We start from the raw sequence: 16,503 nt of genomic DNA, 5'->3' as shown, positions 1-16,503 counted from the left end.
CAAATTCTCCTTTCCCTGGTTGCTGGCTGCTGATGGCTTCACGGCTGTCATTCTTTGGCTTTTTTATCTTCGACCTTTTCTTTAGCCCCTTCAGCCACTGAAGCTGAGGTACATTTTAAACTTCTCTGCCATGTTCCCCAGTTGGGACGATTAGACCAAGCTCCACATTGGGTAAGGTGTTGTGGTGCACGCTGGGCTGCTGTATCTTAGGGCTTGGCTCGGCCGCGTGCCGGGGACAGGTTCCAGAGCTGGCCCGGGAGCTCTGAGGGATGACACGGCCAGAGCCGGCAGGGAGAGCGTTAGCTGCAGTCCGTGCGGCCTTCTGAGGCATGACCTTGTCTCTTAACAGGCAAGAAATCTTTACTGTGTCAGAATAAATACAAGCAAAAGTGTCTCCTAAACGGCCCCTGGAAAAGCAGGAGCATCTTCCATTGGCTACCCTTCTCTGTGTATCTACCTCCCTCCCCCAGCACGGGGCCTCCTGAAACCCCCGCAGCTTCACACTTAATCTGCAATTTAAAAAAAAGAATCTGTGTCTTACTCTGAAGACAGTGAGGCTTTGGGTGGACTCCAGGCAAAAGCAGTGGGGAAGTGGTTAGAGAGTTTGCGTTTATTCTTACCCCAGCCCCTTGGGGCCAGCTCCCTGGGGGGTTAGCAGCAGCACAGGGGTGGGGGCACTGCACAGAGAGGGGAGCCTGGGCTGGCTGCGGTCTGGGTCTGTGAAGCCCCCACTTGGTGGGGGGGGTGGGGCTGGCGGGGCGATGAGAGGTGGTGTTGGACCTACTCCAGAGCTTGCTGGGTGCAGAGATTGCTGGAGGGACAGTTTAAAATCCCACCGCAGAGTGATGGAGGTGTTCTGAAGCTGGATGCACAGCTGTGTAGCTGTACTAAAAATCATTGAGTCATATACTTAGCAATGGGTGACTTTTATGGTATGTAAATTATACCTCAATAAAGCTGTATTTTTAAAAAAGAATAACACCAGCATGCTAGCCCAGGCCTCACAAGACCTCCCAATGTCAGCTGCTTGTTGCTCTTTATTCCTTTCAAATGAGGGGGGAGGTTACATGGGTGGAGAGAGACAGGTGATGGGGACAGCCAGTGAACTTTGTCGTAACATTCACTAGGAATTTGGGGGGTGTGGAACAGAGTGTGCGAGGTTGAAAAGGGGCTTCTAGTTGCTAGAGCAGTTCCCACCTCTTTAAAGCCACAGTTGGCCAGTGACTTAGTAAGTGAAGGAATCGTGCTCACGTTTCCTTTATCCCCAGTCCAAACACACACGCAGACACACACACAGACATATACACACACAGACACAGACACAGATAGACACACAGACATATACACACAGAAACAGACCCATACAGAGACACATACATGCAGGTGCACACATAGAAATATGCACAGACACACACAGACAAATGTACACACAGATACAGACATAGACACATGCAGAGACACACATATGCAGAGACACACATAGAAATATACACAGACAGACATATAGACATATACACACAGAAGCACAGACACACATAGACATAGACACAGACAGACATAGAGACATAGAGACATACACATACACAAGCATACACATACACATAGATACACAGAAACACATGCATGCACACATAGACGGACATACACATGGACACACGCAAACACATAGGCACATTCTTCCCTAATTCTGCTCTATCCTTGAAATTCCTTTAATATATATGTAATTTTTAAATTTTAATTTTGAAATGTTTTTTCGGGAAGAGTCTGAAGTTGCCACTTCTGCCAGTTTGTTTTTGCTCTCTCTTCAGCTCCGTGCTCTCTGTGTTCTGTCCCCATCTCTAGAAAGTGAAAGACATGGATCTCAGTTGGCAAACTCAGGAGGGAAAGAAATGCAACTTGTTCTTGCTTTCCTATCACTGAACATGCTGTCTGATTGGCACGTCCCATTGGCTGGAACCATAGACCTCACCTCTGTAATTTCAGGGCTCTCAGCCCCTTCCCTGCATTACGGAGCCAAGAGGACATGCTGCTCTTGGTGTGGTTGATCCACACTGTTGAAGTGGCCTTGTCCCTCCTGGAAGGGCCTTGGTCTTTGACCCACGCAGGCAGTGTGGTCTTTTGTTCCCACATGGGGTCTCTTGATCTGCAGCTCTGGACCTCTCCTGGCCATGCTGGGGCTGTGGGAATGGGGACATGGTGAAGATTTCATGGGCCCCCTTTTAGGGACATACCCCAGGTCTCACTCATTTTTGTTTCCTGGCTGATGCTCCCAGGTTCGCCATCTTGGGATCTTTGTTTGCAGCAAGGTGGCCCAGCAGAATCCTCCTGTGGGGTGTTATATGCAAATAATGAATCATGGAACATTGCATCAAAAACTGGGATGTACTGTATGGTGACTAATATAACAAAATAAACATTATAAAAAAAAATCCTCCTGTGGCCATCCAGACTGTCCTCAGCGCCCTAGCTTACACTCCTCGAACTCTGAAGCCATGGTGTGACTCCTGTTCTCTGCATTCCACTGTGTCATACCTTCCCTGGGACAGTGAAGACCACTGACCTAAAGGGAGGGAGCATGGTAGCCCAGGGGTCTGAAACAACTAACCAAGCCAAACCCACATTGGCTTACAGGCCAGGCTATCATTCTGCTCCCTGGTTGTAACCAGTATGAGCCTTGTGATTTGGGCCCTCCTCTTCCCTCTTTCTCTCTGCAGCATCTATGTTGTGAGATGCTCCTCTGCAGAAATCTTTTGACCCTTGGCTTTGGGGCAGAGTTACTATTAAGTCCCCTCCTATCTCTTACCATTTTCTTCCTGCTTCTCCTAGCTTCTTGTCTTGCTTCTACGGGAACTTTGACCAGGTTGCTGTCCTGGTCTTTTTATTTTCTCTAGTTGTGGTCTCTTGGTGAGCTCAGCTACTGCCACAATTTCATGTTCCCTTTCTAGGTAAGTTGTTTCTAGACTAATGTGTTCACCTCTGAGCTCTTTCCTAAGGCCTGGACTAGTATTTCTGACATTAGAGAGGCCCGTGGACTAGTGCAGTGACTCCTGAGACTGCCTTGATTGTTATAACCACTTGGATAGCTTCAGTGGAAAGATGCCAATGTGTTGGTAGATCTGATTCAGATTTAGTAGTTCTGGGACATGGCCTGGGAATATGCATTTGAAAAACTCCTCATGGGCTGGAGCTGGGGGGCTAAGGATCAGTCAGGTTTGGGAACTACTGGCTTTTTGGATAGAGCTAAATTTTGGGCTGGACTGATGTGGGTTCATGCCTTGGCCTTACCACTTTCGATCTTAATCTGGATCATCCTGTGGAGTTGATTCGTCTTCTGGAAGCTCCAATCCCTGGCCTGGTAGATGGAAGTAAGGCTCTGTCACAGGCTTCTGGGGTGGAGCGGGGCTGGCGGCCATCAGGAAACGCCCAGTGTGGTCCTGGCCCACAGTGATAGGTGCCAGGATGTCTTGTAGACACCTCAAACAGACAAGCCCACAGAGGACTCAACTTTTCTTTCCTCACTCAACTGGTCTCCAAAAAAGAAAGCAAAAGAAACCACACAGGAACATTGCTTCTGACCTTCGCCTTAAGCCCAGTTGCTGGCTCTGCCAACCTTGATGTCGTACAGTGATCTTGAACATCTTCTGCCCCTCGCCGTGCTCATCCGAGCAGATTCTGATATGGTCTCTCTGTCGGTGGTATATCACATTTAGCTTCCTTTCTATTTCCAAAGTCATTTCCGTAAACTTTCTATGCCTTCACTTCTTTGTCTGTAAAATGGAAATATCTACCTCATGAGTTGCTGTGAGGATTAATGAGACAGGATGTTTAAGGCTCTTAGAAGAGCACCATGGTGAGGGCTCTGTGTTGGGGGTAGGTGGCAATTTTACCATCTTGCCATTGATAGCATCCCAGCCCAGGCCATCATGGCCTTTTGCCTGGACTCTTGCAGTAGCCTCTTGCCTTGTATTCTACCTTTGGTATTTCCTTCCATGGAAATACTTCTATCTTATGCTCCTTCAGTCATTTGACAAACATCCATGCCAAGAGCCAGGCACAGTGTTTGGGATTTTTCAAGAAGCAGACAGGAAAGATAAACATGTACAGATGTTTGCAAATAGTGAAAGGTCTTATAAGGGGCCGGGGTGTCAGGGAGGAAGCACAGACTCATTTTGCTTTTGGGAAGGGAATAACATAAGTCTTCACATGGGAGGACATATTTGAGTCACATCTCCCAATAAGAGGTGATTTCCAGGCCAAAAGAGTCATTTCAGGTTGAGGTATACCCATGTGCAAAGGCCCTGTGGTTGTGCCCTTTATGACTAGAGTTTCAAGTGAATGAGAAGAGCCAGGTAATGGGGGGCTTCCTGGCCCATGCCAGCAGTTGAACTTAACTGCAGGCAATGAGAAGATCCTGAAGATCTTAAGAGCAGGAGAGGGCTGGGTCTGGGAGTATATTTGGGAAAGTGTGCTTTTGCAGCATAAGAAAGATGGCTTGGATGGAGGCCTCACTGTGAAGAAGAAAAAAAACCTGCAGAAGTCTGGATGATCGTGACAACAGGGATAGGGAGGAGGGTGATGGATTTAGGAGGTAAACTTCCCTGGACTTGTAACCAGTTGGATATTGCAGATGAAGCAGAGACTGACTCCCAGGATGGTGATGTGCCATTAGTCAGGAGAAAGGTCACATTTAAGGGGAAAGCACGGAGGGGAATAATTTGAGCTTTGTTAGTGAAAAGCCCATGGAACGTGCAGATGGAGACATGCAACAGGCAGTAGATATGGGCTAGGGTCTCAGGAGGCAGTTGGTGCTAAAGAGGGAGGAGGGAGAGGATAGATGGAAGGAGAAGCCATGGCCCCGGCTTGGAGCACCGGCAGGGTGGATGGCAAGAGGAGCTGGTGTCCTTGGATGCAGTTGAGGGGCAGACAGAGGGAGAGGAGCCACAGAGGGCGCGATGAAGTTTTGGCCTGAGAGGTTAGGAGGGAAACTGGAGGGAGTAGAGCCTTAGGAGCAAAGGTCAGAATGTTCACAAATGTAAAAGAGAGACGGGTTGCTAGCTCAGACTTGTCTCTCTGGCAGCCCAGGGGTCCCAGGAGGACTGGCCTGCTCATGGGGGAGGCCGAGCTCAGGGCCCAGCACAGGAGGAGAGGACGTCGGTCCACATCTGTAGTCTCACTGAGGCCCTGAGATAGTAGACACATAGCCACTGTTTGTTGAGCTTCATTGTCACGCCAGAACATGGTCCTCCAATCACTTAGGTACCCCTAAATAAAAGCTTGAGAATTCTCCCATTACTTTCATGGCATGGTCCCATCTTTTAAATAAGAAGTGCTATTTCAGAGCCCTGCTCTCAGAAACAGCAGAGGAGGGACGATGGCAACAGCAGTGGTTATCAGACCTCGGTGGGTAACAATGCTCTGGAGAGCTGGTTAGAATGCAGACTCCCAGGTCCTGCCCCCGGGGCCCCCCATTCCGTGTCTGGAGGGAGCCCCGGGAGTCTCGTTGTCTGTGGCTGCCCCGGGGACTGATGCAGGGGACCGGGGACTGCTCTCTGAGGATGGTGACTCAGCTCGTCATTGTAGAGTGGACCCTCCTTCAGCTCGCCCTCCGCAGTCTGCCACTGCCTACCCACAGCTCTCTCTGGGCCACGTCGGCTGCCGAGAGGTTTCCCACTCTGTTGGGCCCAGCACAGACTGTTTAACGAAGCGCGCTCACGCTGTTGCAGAATTAGCAGAGTCTTCCGTTCACACACACCGGCAGGCGCACATCGGCGCCTGCTCCTGCTCTGTGCCTTCCCTTGCGGCGTCGTCAGCGTCTATGCATTCTCCATCACCCTCTCCTTTCTCCTGCCTCCTTAAGATAACCCCATTCATTTTTCTAGCACTCCGCTTTCTTCTCCTTCCGAGAGATGAAAAGTATTCCGATATAGAATTTTTTTTTTTTTGGAACTTGCTCTCATTATTTGAAGAAAAGTCTGTTTTATGCTCCACCTGACATATACTTTTGCACCCAAATCCGTCATCTTTGTTATCTTTTCCTTCTGTGAGTGAAGAATAATGAAACCGAACTGGCCCGTGATGCGAGCCTTCTCTGTGTATTGTGCCCAGGCTCGTGGCCGGCAGTGCCCCCGCTATACAGCACGTCATTTACGCTACAGCAGCCGTAAGCCCGTCCCGTGGACAGCCGTCACCTGGGAAGAACACTGTATGTAGGGCGTCTGTTGAACAGCCTCTGGGAGCAGGGCAAACTCATTGTGTGTGGAAAACTCCCAGGTCTCCCAAACTCTGAAGTCCGCAAAGACTTGGCTTGGGTTGAAATATGAAGAGAATATATTTGGCATTTGACCTTGTGCAAAGAACAACACTGTGTACTTTCTGGAGCAAGAGCCAGGCTCTCGTCGGAGGCAGAGAGGCCAGAAAAGGAGTTGTTTTGGGGCTGGGCTTGCTTGCCTCTCTGGGAGGGACTGGAGAGAGATCAGGGTCATGGGTTTGTCAGAAGCTCTCGAGTTATGTTAGGAAGAGGGTTGGGATGCCAGATTTTCCTCTTTCATGCTGTAAAGTTGGGGCAGTGATGAGAGTTGGCGTCCTAGGCTGGCCATGAGGGTTAACTGAGTTAACGTATGAGAAATGCTTAGCACAACGCCCGCCGAAAATGTGTGTTGTCCTTTAGAACCAGAGGCTGAAAGCCATCCCCTCCATCTGGTTCCTTGGGGTAAGTCAGGATCAGTGGCACTGAGGCTAGCTTTTACTTCAGAGGGGTAAGAGAGGACACCAAGATGCCCTATTTCTAGCAACTCTAATGTGGCCGAGTGACACATGTCCACGTGCCTCACCCTCATCGTCGGACTGCACGGGGAGCAAAGCAGGGACACATTCATGGGGAGCGATGAGCCCTGAAGGGACAGCCCTGGGTGGCCTGTGGGGGACTCCACCCCTCAACCCCCCAGGTGTTTTGTGCCTGAACAAGCCTGTGTCTGCCCCTTCCCAGTCCAGCTCAGGGAGCCACTCTAAAGTTGAGATTCCCCCATCCCCAAGCAGGCGGGGCTGAAGACACTCCATAGGGTCCTGCGTTTAGGTCACTACAGTTCTGAGACGAGTCCAAGGCCTGCCCACCAGGCGCGAAGAGACCCAAGTCAGAGCTTCTGTTTGAGAAGTGAATAAAAATGCCAGTTTGGGGGCCCCTCATCTCCCTGCAGTGAGCTGTGATTTCTTGCATCATCAGGCTTGTCTAGGAGTGAGAAGTCTTTGTGGGCTTTCACGCATCAACAAAACGTGATTTATTATTGTTACCTCGTATGTGTCGTCTTAGCAGCGGACGCACACACTCGGCAGAAATACCAGGGTTATAAAATACACTAATAGCTAATCGCAGGTAACAAGCCACATAGCTACTGCATCACGTGCGGACCTTTTCTGTGCCATGTAGTGAAGGGGGCTCGGGGAGGCGGCAGCGCCGAGTCTGTCTTTATTTTTTTTTTTAATTAATTTTTTTTAAGTAGCAATTTTTATAGAAAGCACACATTCTACAGAATAAAGCATACAGATGATCATAACGAAATGCTTCTTGTGTGAATGCATAAACGTAACAGATGTTTGAGGAAACCTGGGAGCAGTGATTCTTTTATTAAACATTAGCTCCTGTTATTAGTAACGTTTCTCTGTGTTCAACAAACATATGCTTCTTATGCTATTCATCTGCACCTTTAAAAAAATAAGATGCTGGATTAAGGTAGACTTTTGCACAGTATTAATAGGTGAGAGAATTAGCAGGATGCCGTGTTCACTGAGTGAGGTCTCCCCTCCGAGGTTCTGATTGATCTGGTCTGAGCGGGACGTGGGTGTAGGTATGTCTGAAAAGCTATTCTGGAGCTGCGGTTGCGGGCGCTGACCTAGGAAGAGAGACCTGAGTGGCGTGGCCTTAGGTCAGTCACTTAACCTTCCTGCTTGTGTCTCTGGAGGCCAGTGGGGGTAATCAGACCTGCTTCGTCATAATAATTGCCTTTATTCAGTGACCAGCAGGTGCCTGAGCTTTGCAAACACTCTTCCTAATCCCCACAGCAATAAATTACAATATCTATTTACTTCTTTCCTTGAGGGTGGAGAATTCAGCCCTTTTGTTTGCTGCTCTATCCCCAGGGCCTTGAGCCGTAACTGGTGCATGTCAGGCTCTTGATAAATATTTGAGGAGTGAATGAACGGCCCCTGCCAGGATGTATCCCTTTATTTCAGGTGAAGACATGGTGTCTCGGAGAAGTAAAGTGACTTGGCGAGTGAGTGGCAGGGTCGTAATTTGAACTCAGGACTGTACGGGACCATCGCTTGGGCTCTTCCCTCTGTTCTCTGGAGTGTGTAGGGTTGCTGTGAGCATAGAAGGAGGTACAAAATGTTTCAAAGATTGAACCCTCTGCAGCGGTATTAACAGGTATTTAAAAAAACCAACAAACTTGGTTCTGTTGCAAAATAAATTTGATAAGCCTGAGGCAACCAAAGTTAATTTATTCTAAGACTCCTTGGAGTCTTTAACATGATAATAACACTATTTAGTGCTTTGAGTATATTAATGCATTTAAGCATCATAATAACCCTATGAGATGGATACTGTTATGATCCCATTTAACAGAGGAGGACACCAAAGCTCAAAGAATTGAAGTAATTTGCACTGGGAAACATAGCAAAGTGAAGGTACTGCTGTGTAGACGCAGGCAGTTAGCTCCAGCGGTGTGTTCTCAGCCATCATGCTACAGCGGCCTCACTGTACATTAAGGAGCCCCCGGGCTCCCTGGACCTCCTCAAACCTTCCCACCACAAGACAGCTTGAGGAATGGTCTTCCTTGGAACACACTGTGGGGAATGCCGTGCGCAAGTAACGCAGTGGTTTGACACCACGCACAGGAGAAGACCCGCAGGGGAAGGGAGCGAGCTGGGAGCAGGATAGGACATGCAAGGCCAGCGCAGCAGGGAGGCCAGTAAGGCCCACCGGGAGCCCGCCTCAGGGACGTGGCATTTCCCAGGGGATGGCAAGCTCCCCGATCACGTTGTGCTTCTCCTAATCGTCCTAAACCCTCGGGTGCCTGGGGCAATTGTTTGACTCAGCGTTTCCTCACTAAATATTTCAGAGGAGAAGGCATTGTCCGCTCTGCATTTGCCAGCGGATGGGGTGAGAGGAAATGATGCTTTGAAATCTAAGTATGGTGACACCTCTTGCTCCATTTTTATCCATCTGCATTCTTTTTTGGGGGAAAATGTTCCATATGTATTCACACTCTGGGTAATAGAACCCCTTTCAAGTACCACGCTCCTTTTAATGTAAGTATATTTGAAGAAAGTCTTTCTAGAATGTAAAATACAGATCCCTGGATCTTTAAAAAAAGAATTCTCAACATACTTCATGCTTTTTCTGGGACTGCACAGTCACTGGAAATATTCAATATGTGAATTTCTGTAGATCCATAAAGCCATCAAGAGAGTGAAGGAAAGTCAAGGTGGCCCAGAACACGGTGACCTGAGAGGGTCTTTGGGCATCATTTTCATACACCATCCCTGTTGGGGTGTCTCCTGCTCCAGGACCAGCCCTTTTAATTTGCTGTTTCCCCCTCCTGGGAGTGTAGACACCAGATCACCAAAGCCATCATAGCTATGTGCAAAGTGAGAGTAAATAGATTCTGATAGAGGAGGCTCGTTTATGAATAAGGTGCATTAGCTTTAATGTGTGGATTTTAGAAAATGGATTTTGGCTTCCCAGAAGCCTTTTTTTCCTCTTTAGTCCCTTTGTTCTTACTGATTTCTGTATGATTGAAGATGTTGGATTAGTGCCTTTCAACAAGCAGTGGTACCAGCAGCCCCATCCACACTCAGGTGGCCCACCCCCACAGTGCTGCCGCTGCTCGAAGTGCGTCCCAGTGTTAACTCAGTCCTCAGGAACTCCGTGAGACCTCTCTTGTTGTTATAATCATCTCATTTTCCAGATCAGGGAAATGGAGCACAGAGAAATGAACTCACCTGCCCCAGGAGTGTGGGTCCTCAGTCCAGGCCCGTAACTGCTGTGCTCTGCGGCTTTCTTACGGTGTCTAAGAGGAGGGGTATTTTGTCTAGAGTAGGGTCCTTTAATTCACCGGGGGCTCACCTAGCACACAGATGTGATGTGTAACATATGTGATGATCTGTTTAGGGACAATGGAGGGACAGTGGATGTAGGGAATAAGCCCCTCAGAGGCTGTGTTGTGTCTGTGAAAGTCTTAGGGGCATGTCACACAGCCCGTCGGCGGTGCCCTTTGGTAAGTGTGGGAGGTGGGTGAGGAGGACCCACGTTTATATCCCCTGCGGGCTGAGCAGAAGATTTGGCTTTGAGACCCGCATTCTTTCAGGGACCCGTGACTCACATGAACTGGCATCCTTAACCAAATCGACCTTCAGGTCTCCTAAATAGATGAGAACCTCTGGTTGGAGTGGGGGACCCAGAATCATCCTGACTTCCTGAGACGAGCTACAAATCCCGAATGAGCGTTCTGGGGGACCGAGTCATGGGAAGCAGTTCCCGAGAGCCAGAGAGGCCCCATATTTCAACGAGGGGCTCTCTTGGGGTCATGGTCAGCGTGGTCAAGGCAGGTGTAGGGGACCTCAAGAGCACCCAGCCCCAGGTGTGAGCCCCATGCCTTTCACGGTGGGTGGCTTCCTGGGGTACGCCAGAGCACTCGGGGACCTGCAGGAGGTGGGAAAATGCTGTGAAGCTGTGGCCTAGACCACAGCTTGTGTGATGGCAGTGAGAGAGTGCCAGGCTGCAGTCACTGTCCTGGGTTCCAGCTCGGCTGCCAACTAGTGGCACGGCCATGTCACTTTATTCCCTAGCCTTTAGATTTCTTGGCGGTGGAAAAGGTAATAGGTCATCCCTCACACAGTCATAGCAGGGCTCTAACGAGAGGATGCACGTAAATGCTCTGGAACATTAAAGCGCCATATAGACGTCGCTGCATTATCACAGTAACGGTTATTAAAACGAGGCACATATATTCGGTCTCTGATATATATACTCCTTTTCTGGCATGTTCCTCTGTGAACCTTTTCCTTTAGCCTCCTCTCAAGATAACTTAGAGACGCAAAAGAACTAAAAGCCAGGTTCCAAATTTAGTTCCTGACCTTTCCAAGATGGATGGTGCGCAGTGTGGCCATAACCTGCTTGCTGCTGAAAGTGAGACTGGGCTGCTGGAGCCTGGGAAAGCCAGGCGAGGGGACAGCTGTCCCATCCTTGATTGGGCCTGGAATGCATCATGCCCATGCACAGGGAGCCCCTTGCTGGGAGGCTCATGCAGTGCTTGTCTTGTTTGCTCCGCGGGGGCTCGTGCAACTCGGGCATGGCTGAGTGTAGGGGACGAGTAGTTTCTCAGCATCGTCCTGCAACTTGGAAAGCCTTCCTCAAGTACAGAGCAGAAGAGACATGAAAACACGGGAGTTTCTGTCTCTGTGCTCTAGGACACACGGCAACCTGCCCTGGGAAGGGCTCTCTCTCTAGCGCCTTCGAGTCCTTTGGAACAGGGTTAGACATTGAGAATAAGGAAGGATGTCCAGAAGGGGACCTCGTGAATGGAATCAGGTCTTCTGGTGATTGGGACACAGTGCCATGGGACTCGTGGCCGGGTTCGGCCTTCACAGGCTCGGGGAGCACAGACCTCAGAGCTGCCCATGCTTGCGGCTGCATTCTGGTTGTGTGGGGGGGAGGCAGGCAGCAGGGGCTGGATAGTACGCCTGAGAGCTGGGCTATGTTCACCATTCAAAACGCAGTTGAGTTTGAATTGTGGCAGCTGGACAGGGTCGGAGGAGGAATACAGGCAGAAATAGGTTCCAGAGGGAAAAGTGCAGGGACATGTGTAGTCTTGGTCTGTAGGATGACACTGGCCTACCTGGCTAGCTATTTGGTGGTCGAACTCTGAGATGACCCCCAAGGCCCTACACCCTTTCACCATCGGTCCTTTCCTCTTGATAGTGGGGCAGTCCTGTTTAGACGACAGGGCAGCATGTCTGTGATGGGATTTGGTATCCCACACAGCGGCTTTGAGAAAGGGGGACAAATGGAAGGGCGGAGGTCTGACCTAGTCAGGTGACTCCTCAAAAGTGATGGGGTCCTTCTTGGTGCGAAGATTCAAAGTACAGGGGTATTCGATGTGTGAGATATTCTCTATTGCTGGTTTTCAAGAAGGAGGGGCCCTGTAGCAAGGACCTGAGCATGACCTCTAGGAGTTGAGAGCCACCTGGGCCGACAGCCAGCAAAGAACAGAACTCTGCCAACACCATGATGGAGGTTGAGTGAGGACTCCCCTGTCATTTCACTGCCCCGATTTCATCCTGAGCAGACAACCTGACCCCTCTGTGTCCAACCTACAGCACAGTGAGCTAGCAAACGGGTTTGTGTCAAGCCACTAAGTTTGTGGTCATTTGTCACGCGGTGATAGAAAACCTTCACTTTTTCCCCATACTCACACCCCGCCATTGCTGGGCTTGAATGAGTCTCTGCCCCTTCGCTGAGGGGCTTCTGCTCACACTGTTGGTCTGGAAATCCTGCTTTGTCCACTTTGCCTGGCTAACTGCGACTGGTCCTGGGTATCTCAGCCCAGGTGCCACTGCCCGGAAGCCTTCATTGACGCCTGGAAAGCGACTTTATGTATTTGTTCCTCTGGTTTACTGGTACGTATCCTCAGGCTTAGAAGTCCCTTCTTGCAGGAAGCTTTCTCTTCCCTTTCGTGGTTCCATAGCATTTTCTAGAAACAGCAGCCCCCTTGTGTGTGGTTTCGCTTTCCATGGTTTCAGTTACCTGCAGTCAGCTGAGGTCAGAAGCAGATGATTCTCCTAACGTAGCCTCCGAAGGTCAGGAGTAGCCTCGCGCTGTGTCACGGTGCCTGCGTCACTCACCTCCCTGCATGTCGTCACGCAGGCATTTCATCATCTCATGTCGTCACAAGAAGGGTGGGTACAGGACAGTAAGATATTTTGAGGGAGACAGACCACACTCACGTAACTTATTATGGTATGTTATTGTAATCGTTCCATTTTATTATTAGTTATTGTTGTTAATCCCTCATGTGCCTCATTTGTAAATTAAACTTCATCGTGGGTATGTATGCATGTCTAGGTAAAAACATAGTATATGTGGGGTTTGGTACCAGCCTCGCGTTCAGGTACCCACTGGGGGTCTTGGAACACATCCCTGCAGGTGAGGGGGGATGGTGGCGTCTCTTAGCTAAGCACCGTTGATCTCCTGTGTTTGTATATGGATCTCACAGTGCTCCGTGTATAGGACTGCAGTAACAAATGACCACTAATTGGGTGGCTTAAAATTTTTTTTCTCTCTCACAGTTCAGGAGGCCAGAAGCCCATACTCAAGGTGTCAGCAGCGTGGGTTCCCTCTGGGCCATAGGAGGGAGAATCTGTAGCACGACTCTGTCCTAGCTCCTGGTGTTCCTCCTAATGGTGTTTGTTGGCTTCTAGACATCTCGCTCCAGTCTCTGTCTCCATCCTCCTGTGGCCTTCTCCTCTGGGTATCTGTCTCTCTGTGTCCAGATTTCCTTCCTCTTAGTAGGGCACCAGTCATTGGATTAGCCTCCCCCCACCCCCCCGTATAAACTTGTCTTAACTTGATGCTGTCTGCAAAGACTATTTCCAAATAGAGTCATGTTCGCAGGTACCAGGGGACACAATGCAACCCACAACACTCACCAACAGTAGGCTGTGCGTGAGCAGGGATCACGTCCGTATGGTCTCCAGCACGGTGCCTGAATACCATAGGAGCTTCACGTGTGTCTGCTGAGTATCTGGCTAGTCTGTTATAGGCATTGCTTCGCAGGGAAAGGTGTGCCTCCGTGTGGGTGTGGGTGCTCCCAGGGTGAGCTCCTCCTGCCCTTGTTACAGCAGCGTTGCCTGACAGACAGCAGCTTGGTCCGTTCTACCTCCAGGGACTGAGATCTTAGCTCAGTTCTACAGCTCCAGACGTGCTCCTCCCCTTCCTCTCTTGCTTCTTTGGCCTACTGGTCTCAAATGTGAGCCCCCACGGAAGGGCAAATGCAGTCAGAATTGGAGGTCTGAGGATAGGGCAGCCCTGCAGATTATTGCAGGCCCAGTCCTGATGCCTCCTTCGGGCCTCCTGGTTCCAGTGAGTGGGAAGGAGATGGCCTCCCATGGGGCCACAGAGAGGAGCCCTGGCTTCCCCTCTAGTCCCCTGTGCACCATGATTGACCAGGAAATGCCTGGGCTGGTCCCCCTCCTCTTTCCTGGCACTCAGGGCCTTGAGAAGCAGGTTTGGCAGAGGCCTGAGCAGCGAATTATCTTTGCCAGGTTCAGTCCAAATGGGAAGAGGCTTCTGGTGGACACATGGCAACTCAGTCAGGTTGTTCCACACCCTTCCAAGTGGTGTCCCTCCCTCTCTGCTTTCGTGGCTGTATATCATTGTATTTCTGGCAGAAGACCCATTCTGCAGCTGGAGAATCTCTGTACTGGGACAGGGACAGGCCCCAGGTCACTTTGGGACCAGTCATGGAAGATGGATGATTTGTGGAATGATCCCAGAAAGCCCCAGCAAGTGGATCTGTTCACGGCCACCAGAGATGTCTTTGGGATTATAGACAAGGGGCTCCCAGCACTATTGATTTGGACTTTACTCCAAGGACCATTCTTGAAACATAGAATGCACTGAATGAGTATTTGCTGTATAAATAACTGAGTGAATATGTGAGTGAGGGGTGCTGGAGAGGTGGAATGGGACTGAAACAACACCAGCCTGGCATTCCAGACTTTTCTCTGCTCCTCGCAAGCTGGGTAACCTTCGTAAAGTGTCTTTGCCTCTCTGACCTCTGCTTGCTTACTTTTCACTCCATTCAGTGAAAGTGTCTTGAGTGTCTGCTGTGTTCCACCTAGGGGTTAGAAATACAAAAAGGACAAACAGACAAGGTCTCTGCCCTTGAGGAGCTTACGTTCTGTGGTGCCAGTCAGAAAAAAATAGGAAAATTAATAAACAAGGTAATTTCACAGCATTATCAGTACCACGAAGAAGAAAGTAGAAGAGGCTCTGGAGGCAGAGAGTGATGGGGTGGGAGATAGGCAGGGAAGGTCTCTGTGAGGAGGGGTGCCCGAGCTAAGAGGGGGGTGATGGATGGAAGGGGTGCTGAAGGCCTGTGGGCGGAGCCTGCAGATGGGCCCAGCACAGGGCAAGGACTCACAGATGTGTCTGGAGCACAGTGAGCCAGGTGAGGAGGGATGCCTGATGAGTAGGAGAGACGGGCAGGAGCTGCATCATCTAGGCCACGTTGAGGGTTTTGTTCTAAGTGTGGGGTTGGCAGGTCCTGTTGGCTTGCAAAGGCCTGCAAAGGAGCAGGAAGCATCCAGAAGGGTGTTAGGAGGTCATAAGAGAAAGGTGAGGGTGTCTGCATTGACTTCAGCATTCCAAGAGGGACGTGTATATTGCTAGTGGGCCTGTGTGGATCTCACCAAAAGAAGGGAAACGCGGGAGTCACAGAAACATGTCATCAGCTCCTGTCAGAATGCATCAGGGACATGGAGGCCAGGCTCCTCTGGAGGCAGTTTTCCTGACCATTCTGCACACTGTGGTCTCAGTGAGCCAGCCTCCAGTCTACATCCTGATTCATGAGGGGAGCCCTTCTGGCCACCCCGTAGGGAACTATACAAACTCCTTTGCCCCATTGGGAGCCTCCCTGGGGCATCAGGCCTTTGCAGCCTTTTGCTGTCAGAGGAAGAGGAGTGTGAAGACAGCACTCTGGACGGTTTCAGTTTCTGTCTATCTATATATTTCATCTCTCCGGAAGGAGGCTGAGGGCAGCCTTTTCCTTTGGTGGCAGCCCCAGGGCAGAGGTGAACCTTGTGTGAGTCCTAATAACCTAGTCCACATGAGATTAACTTGACCAGAAGCATGTCCGTCTTCGGAGGCATAATGTTCCTTTCCATTACTTGGGGAGTGCTGCCAGGCTGGCACAAGACTCAGGTAGGGGAGAGAGCCCAGAGCTGGGTGGTGCCTGGACTGGTCCTCACACAGCTACCACCTGGCTGTGTGCCCTCGTAGGTGATACCTGGTGTTCACGAGCGCTTCTGATGCCCCAGCTCTGGACCTTACGTGCATCACCTCATTCAGCCTTCCAGCAGCCATAGGAGGTGGAGGCACTGTTATCCCCTGTGACACAGAAGCAAAGAGGCTGGAAAAGTGGATGACTCGCCGTATGATTGCACCCGGACAGTAAGAACCCAGAGTCCATACTCTTGGACTCCCCCTGCAGTTTTGGCAAGTGGCCTCATCTGTAAGATGGGGGTGGTGAGACGATCTCTAAAGTCCCTTGCAGTCTAATGTCATATGAATTCTTTCCATGAACCCCAACAAAATATAAGCCATTGGCAGCACCAAAGTCCACATTCTTTTTTTTTTTTTTTTAAAGATTTTATTTATTTATTTGACAGAGATAGAGACAGCCAGCGAGAGAGGGAACACAAGCAGGGGGAGCAGGAGAGAAAGAAGCA

General features: G+C 50.1%; 1 protein-coding gene across 3 annotated transcripts in view; it reads left to right on the top strand.

Moving 5' to 3' along the window:
* CACNA1C (calcium voltage-gated channel subunit alpha1 C) overlaps nucleotides 1–16,503 on the top strand; it is a 646,718-nt gene that overhangs the window by 64,177 nt on the left and 566,038 nt on the right. The gene's annotated exons all lie outside the window — the stretch shown is intronic.

The sequence above is a fragment of the Ursus arctos genome, unplaced genomic scaffold, assembly GCF_023065955.2.
Source record: "Ursus arctos isolate Adak ecotype North America unplaced genomic scaffold, UrsArc2.0 scaffold_26, whole genome shotgun sequence".
In the NCBI taxonomy this organism is placed as follows: Eukaryota; Metazoa; Chordata; class Mammalia; order Carnivora; family Ursidae; genus Ursus; species Ursus arctos.
This window is presented reverse-complemented; position numbering and strand designations above follow the sequence as displayed.